At 40.1% G+C, this 7,771-nt stretch overlaps 1 long non-coding RNA gene across 1 annotated transcript; it reads right to left on the bottom strand.

Annotated features, from left to right (window-relative positions):
* Positions 1-715: 715 nt before the first annotated feature.
* LOC131349632 (uncharacterized) lies at positions 716-7,561 on the bottom strand. Its single transcript, XR_009204095.1, has 2 exons — positions 7,437-7,561; positions 716-2,623 (listed from the first exon to the last, which is right to left on the bottom strand). It is a non-coding gene; the product is annotated as an uncharacterized LOC131349632 (long non-coding RNA).
* Positions 7,562-7,771: the final 210 nt, after the last annotated feature.

Here is a 7,771-nt window from a genome sequence, read left to right as displayed (position 1 = left end):
TTGAATAAAGCATGGATCTTGAACCTCTTGAGAAACAAGCAGCCAGCCCTATAAGTTTTCATTAGTTTTATCCCCCCCAGTCTATTCCACTTAAAATCAGGGTTTTGAACCCAGGACCTCTCACACCCTAAGTAACAAGCCACGACATCCTTCTCTCGCTTGCTGTATGCAGACAGATGTTCACTGTACTCTGCAACTGTACGGCCATCCTGTTTGTATGGACTTGGGTCTGATCAAAAGGTTACACAAAGTCAAGTTAACAATAAAGCAAGGGCTCTTGTAGGATTTTAACCTTTCTGCAACCCTCAAGAACCCAGCAGCCAAGTGTGAACCAAGTAAGCAGCTCTTGGCATTGGGCCAAATACATCATGAATCTTGGTTAACATGATAAGCAAAATCCAAGTCTTGCAGAACAAAGAGTTAATGGGAAAGCATAGGCTCATACAGGATTTGAACCCAGGACCTCTTGCACAAAAAGGATGACTCATTCCATCAAACCAACAAGCCAGAATGCTTTTTACTGGGTTGTCAAGCACTGATGCTATTGTACCGTACCATGCAAATGCACGTCTTCCTGTTCTATGGGCCTGTGCAAAACTTTTCAGTTGACTACTATTGCAACTCCAAAATGCTGGAAAGGAGACATCATCAAGTAGTGTTCTTGGGTATGTGCCCAAAGAACACAAAGAAATGAAAGGTATTAAGTTGCAGGAACTTTATTTAACTTTACGTTTATTTCATGTAAATAGTCAACATTAACTAAGTACAAGTTGGTTTCTTTTCATCAAGTAGCACTGGTTCCAGTAGCCAACATAAAAAAATGCTTACACATGATTTGTGTTAGTGTCCATGTGCTTGATTCCGTTGCTATGGTGTGTTCCCTCTTTGTGCCTAGTGTGTCCATGATAGGGAGCCACCGTGACCCTGATCAGGATAAAGACTTTACTGAAGATTAATGAATGAACCCATTGTGGAATTAAGTTATGTAATGATACCAGTGGTGGACTGTGCATTTCAGACCTAGGCCTTCACTGGTGACCTTCCTGAATTAATCCACCTCTATACCATCATTATGACGCCACCATGGGCGTTGCTAGGCCATTTTCTACTCAGCCCTCTACAATTCTCTATAAATTGTACACAAATTGGTGATCGCCTCGGTCCCCTCAAAATTTCATATGAAAACGGCAGCAGACTTCGGCTCCTCCCCGTCTTTCAGCGCGTTCTTCAATCCACAGACTGCTGCGTCGCAAAGCAAGGATCAGAGGACAAGTGTGTGTGTGTGATCAGGAAGACTCGTATTTGGCTTGTTCAGTACTGTGTTATACATATCTATGCAATACAGTGGAATGCTGCAATAAGTTTACCATCTTAACCTGTTAGTCAAACCTTTATTTTATTTTATTTTTTTATTTTATTTTATTTCTATTATACCCTCACTGGGGGCTGAGCCCCCCTTAAATGAAAATTCTAGAATCGTCCCTGGATGCTATGGCAATAGATAATAATCAACCGTTAAATAGCAAAGTAATAAAGAAATTAGGCTACAGTATTTCACACCTCACAAGGAATAGTCAATTTTTTTACGGTTACATTTCTCAAAAAAGACATTCTTGATGACATATGCAGCAAAGAGCAATCTCCTGAGGACGCAGCATCCGAAATGGGACACAGCGAATATAGAAACAATGTTTATGTGCAGTTCGCTGCCTCTCTGACTACTCCAATTATCCAGTCAAAGGACGGGAAATTGCTGACGTAATCGTATGCCTGCTAGATGGCCCCAGTGATGTAACAGTTTCATTGCCACTTATTTTAAGCTACGGGCGCCTGCACTATTGATTCTGAAGGCCTTAAGGCAGATTTCTTTCACCCTGGCAACACATGATATCAGCTACTGGCTGAAATATGATTGGATAAATACTCTTATCATAAATATACACTACTGGAAGCAGCGCAACCAAGAGCAAAGCTATGAAATGTAGAGAATAGACTATGGAGAATAATTTAATACACATTCATGGAAAAATATTTTAATTATATTAAAATGCAAGTCAGTGATTCGGATCACTGCTGTTTAGGCCAGCAGAGAAGGCCTTGCTGGCCCTGACAGCACACCACTGAATGATAGATATATTTTTTATATAATTAAAAAATAAAAAATTATTAAATTAAATTATTAAACTATTTTATCCCTATTTTATTTTATGCCAAATGAGCAAGCCTGTGGTGACGGTGGCAAGGAAAAACTCCCTGAGATGATATAAGGAAGAAACCTTGAGAAGAACTAGGCTCAGAAGGGAACCCATCCTCATTTGGGTGACACTGGACAGTAAATAATGTAACTGTAGCTGATTAATGTCCTTTTTACAACAGCAATAAATGGCTCATGGGGAACTATTAGGTCACTGTAGTTTCTGAGGTCATTAAAGACACTAATTCCTTGCTGTCTCAAGCTGACAGATGTAATGGCAGATCTGTGATGGTGTGAAAGTCCCCAAGTGGCTCTGTCCATGGCTGTCTCCTGGGTCAGGCTGTCCACACAGATCCATCCACAGCATCAGTGAGCACCACCAAGCGACAAGACTCTGACCAGGGGTAGAGGCAGTGGTCACACCGGAAGCTGGAAAATAGGATATTAAGATATTAAGATTAATAAGATATTAAGTATGCTTCTGATCATGTGATGTTTAAAGACTCCGGCAAGACTAGCTATGACAGCATAACTAAAAGGGAGAGCCTGAAGGTGACAGACATGAAGGCTTCCCGGGACATAAAGCATCCAACCACTTCACAGTCAGCAAACCTGAGCGACTGACCTTCCAGATCTGCTCCTTAACTTAAGAAAACTATACATTAAAAGCTTGACTAAACAAATGCATCTTCAGCCTAGACTTAAACATTGAGACTGTGTCTGAATCCTGAACACTAATTGGAAGGCTGTTCCATAACTGTGTGGTTTCTACTTGAGGTACTACCAAATAACCTGCACCCTTTGAACAGAGTAGGCGTGTCGGATCATAAAAGACTAAAGATCGCTCAGGTACTGTGGCGGGAGAACATTTAGTGCTTTATAGGTCAGTGACAGTATTTTATAATCAATGCGAAATCTGACTGGGTGCCAATGTAGTGTGGCTAAGATAGGAGTGATGTGTTCATATCTTCTGGTTCTAGTTAGGACTCTAGCTGCTGCGTTCTGGACTAACTGGAGCTAATTTATGCTCCTACTGGTACATCCAGACAGTAAGGCATTACAATAATCCTATTGTAAGGACTCGTCTGAGACCGGAATGTTCGAATCCATGTGCAGATCTTTACTGATAAATCCACATGCAGAAATCGGAAACCATAAAGCGAGGCACAAGTCAAAAACCGGAAAGCAAACACTAGAAACCAAAACAGAAACTCGTAGTCAGATAATAACAGGCAAGGTTCATAGCAATATCAAGGTAGTAATTCAACAAAGGCTTGGTACATCTCGAGGGAATGATACTTTGCGTATAACAAAGGGTGTGTGCTGCTTAAATGCCCAAGCAGACCCGGAATTGAGTTTGTGTGTGTTAATACTCGGGTGAGGGCTCCCTCTGGTGTTCTGGATCTGGGCATGCTGTTACACCAACCTAGAGGTAACAAAAGCACTAAATAGCAACTAGTTTTTCTGCATCATGAAGTGAAAATAAATAAAACATTACAACTTAATCCCTATATTGCATGAGTTTAATACTGTTGCATGAAGTCAAACACATTAAATGATGTGCTTGGCCACGGAATTTCTCTCAGAAGCAGATTAAAACAAGCAACAAAGAAAGTAAACGTGTGGAATTCATATTTAACTTGGTGTGAGGTTTTATTGCGTGTGATGGAAGCGTGAAGAGCGCGTTGCCCTGCAGGCAGCTGAACACGGAGCGCGAGCCTCCATCAGGATACGTTTAAAAAAAATCTTAAGATTCTACAAATGCGCCCTTCTTCTACTTACGCACTCGTTTTGAGTGAAATGGATAAAACATATTGTGCCTAAAAGCTATTTCAAGCCATTGTTATAATATTATAGCAATATGTAAAAATTTGTTTATGGATTGGTCAAATGGCTCTAACATTTTTATGGCTCAGTTATTAATAGTTTTTACATCATACGCGTTTGATCGTTACTGTAGCACTTATATATTATCTTATGTCACGTTTATATATTCTCTAAAACACTTCTAAATATGAAATATATCTATCTATCTGAACATGGTCTCTGTTTAATAATCACTGCAGCATCTCCCTCCCGCAGCCCGCTGCTATGTACAGTACTGTAAACTCATGCGCTCTGAATCTTACTTCCCACATTCATCTGAGTTTATGTAGCGCAGTTCTTTGACATTAAATGGCATATAAAAAAGCTTTACAGGAGCCTCCGCCTACTACAGTAGTTCTGATATACTATCTGATTTAATATTGTTTGTTTATTGTTTCACAGCTTAAATATACATGAATATACACAGACAGCAGGATGTTTGTTAGTGGATTAAATTAGGGGAAGTTTTAGGATGTTTTTGAGGCGATCTCTTCGCCTTTCTTCCCCAAAGAGGTGCTAAATGTAATTTACATGTAAAAACCGGTTCGAGCGGTGTTCAGACTATCTGAGAGATCCTCCCCCACACTGACTTTTAGGGTTGGGGAGGGTTTACTCTTATGAGTTAGATTGTCAGAACACGGTGCCGAATTCGGGGATAAAACTGTACAATAACTCACCTTTGTATGTCACAATCTAGTCTTTAGTTAGTTTAATCGGTTTAATACTTTCTAACCAAAATGATGAGCAAGCTGAAGAGTCTGCATAATGTTTATTTTTTATTTAATGCAATCAGACCACATTTTTATTATTTTAAGGTTTTTATTGAGTGATTACATTGGGCGGCGGTTTCTTTTATGATAGCTTCCTCGAAGAAAGACCGGTCCATTATCCCTTCAAATATTGCAATCGCTCCTGGTCCATGTCTGGATATCGCCCCCCAAACAGTGCTTAATTTGTAAATGAATAATTTCCGGAACAAAACCAGCAGTGTCTCGCCGCTGTGACCGACACCAACCACACAACTTCAGTTTTCCCGGAACATGACGTCACTAACCGGTGGTAGCGCAATTATAAACATTAATCCATTGCTGAATGGTCTCGTGTATTATTCTGTTCCATATTGATCATATATTTCAGATGATATGTGTTCCTAAATACTGACGCCCGCTACATTAGAATGTATATATGCCCCAAGTTGAAGCCATTTAACTCTTTGCCAGGGGCGATTCTAGGATTTTCATTTAAGGGGGTCTCAGCCCCAAATGAGGGTAAATAGTAAAAATAAATAAATTAATTAATTAAAATAAAGGTTTGACTAACAGGGTAGGATGGTAAACATTTGAGTACTGAACAAGCCAAATACGAGTCTTCCTGATCACACCCACACCCACCCACACCCACACCCACACACACACGTCCTCTGATCCTCACTCTGTGACGCCGTGGTCTGAGGATTGAAGAACGCGCTGAAAGACGGGGAGGAGCCAAAGTCTGTTTTTATGTAAAATTTAAAGGGGATTGGGGAGATCACCATCCTACCCTGTTAGTCAAACCTTTATTTTAATTAATTAATTATTATATTTTTACTATTATACCCACATTGGGGGCTGAGCCCCCTTAAATGAAAATCCTAGAATCGTTCCTGGTGTAGAGTTTATGGAGAATGGCAGAATTTTAGGAGGGCTGAGTAGAAATGTTAGGGGGCTAAAGCCCACCTTAACATGGCCTGCCGTCGTCCATGCTGCTACCATATGCTTTCTGCTATCTGCTACCATATGCGATTTAGTAGGACTGTGCTCAGTATCATTTATCTGATCAGTGGAGGTTTCTGTCTCCGTTACTGACCGGTGTAACTCGCTTTGCTTCTGTCTCCCACTATCTTGATAAAAGGTGTGCAGTTCCATCTTCTCAGGATCTCTTTTGATCAGGCACACCATCAGCTTTTCTCATGGATTTTAAAAAAATAAAAAATATGTTTGACGGTCTCTTTGACATTTTTAAAATATCATATTTATTTAGGTAGATCAATAAACCATTCTTTTTTCCGCTGCTCTCTGCGCGCGAAACAATAATCACCAACCAATGAGAGTAACTGTAACGAGTAAAGTTTCACTTTTATGCGTATTCTCATATGCATTAAGTCGTTTTATTAATACCTTAATTTCACTATACACAAATAGGCCTAATATATTATTCATCACTCTAAACATGTTAATGTAAATAATGACATTATTCTCAAAATATCACGAATTTAATCCCGTATTGCTACGAATCTCGTGATTTTTACGTTATTCTCATAGTGTTAACTTTCTTTGCGAAATATTACTACTTTGTCACAATTATATTTAGTTTGACTTTTTTTCTGGAATAACTACCAGTTAAATTTTGCAATATAATGACTTTAATCTGAAGAGATTTTCCATTTTAATTTTTATCTTTGCACAGGCAAGTTGAACAAAAACAAGTTATGTGCAAATGGCAGGACAACACCAGCGCAATTAAGTATTTACAAAGCACATAAAATACTTCGCAGCTTTACACTCACACAGTCACGGGTAAATTTATACATATTCATTTAAAATGTAAATATTATTATATATGTATTAAAGTATTAAAATATATATATAAGAACTGCGTTATACTGTATAATGTGCTCAGGCCAGAGTTGTACCATGTGCCACCTGGTGGAAATTCGGTGAAGTACAACACATGCATTTAAATACCAAAGCGCCGACTCGCAGGATCTCGCGGCACACTGCGGGCGGAATCGCGGCATACCGTGGGAAAAAGCGCGCATTTTTAAATGCCACATCTGTAGCTGCATGTGCTCCAAGTACAAGCACCTCTGTCTTGTCAGAGTTGAGCAGGAGGAAGTTAGTGTTGCACAAGGTTCTGCTGCATATAGATGGTGTGTGCTTTTTTACAGTGGTTTTACTCCTAGTTAGTTTTGCTACAGTACTAAATAAAAATTTAGGATTGTTTTTGTTATCGTCGTTAGGGCAGAGAGATATGCTGATCTAGCTGTACTAGAAAGATACTTGTTGGGTCCTGTGTTACTACATGTTCCAACGTTCAGACACGGCTGCCGGGTGCCACACGTGTTTAGGTCTAAACCGCACACACACACACACACGCACACACACACACACAAACACGCACACGCGCACACACACACACACACACGCACACACACACAAACACGCACACGCGTACACACACACACACACACGCACACACACGCGATCACATCTCGATCTACACCCCGCTCCAACGATCCACTGATATTAATATCAGTTAGCATGTGAGCGTTAGTTATATGCTAATAACTTTAAAGTATATGGTAATATCGTGCACGTTTCCATGGAAACTGGACTACCTTTGTCACAGAGCAGTCCTCCCCAGTTGGTGTCGCAGAGACACTGCCACGGTTCCTCACAGGTACCATGCACACAGCCGGGATATGGGATACACTGATTGCAGTACTCCCCCTGCCACCCATACGAACACCTTCACACACACACACACACACACACACACACACACACACACACACACGGTGCTTATGGTTAGACAAGATAACCAAATGTCTCTGTAAAAATTTGCACACCAGGAATAATTTAAAGGCTGTGGATATTTGGCTAGCTATCACATAACAGTTTAGTACGAGATAGAAGTGCAGTGAAGGTGGAAATGAGACAGAACTATCAGGAA

The sequence above is a fragment of the Hemibagrus wyckioides genome, unplaced genomic scaffold, assembly GCF_019097595.1.
Source record: "Hemibagrus wyckioides isolate EC202008001 unplaced genomic scaffold, SWU_Hwy_1.0 Contig1, whole genome shotgun sequence".
Taxonomy (NCBI): domain Eukaryota; kingdom Metazoa; phylum Chordata; class Actinopteri; order Siluriformes; family Bagridae; genus Hemibagrus; species Hemibagrus wyckioides.
This window is presented reverse-complemented; position numbering and strand designations above follow the sequence as displayed.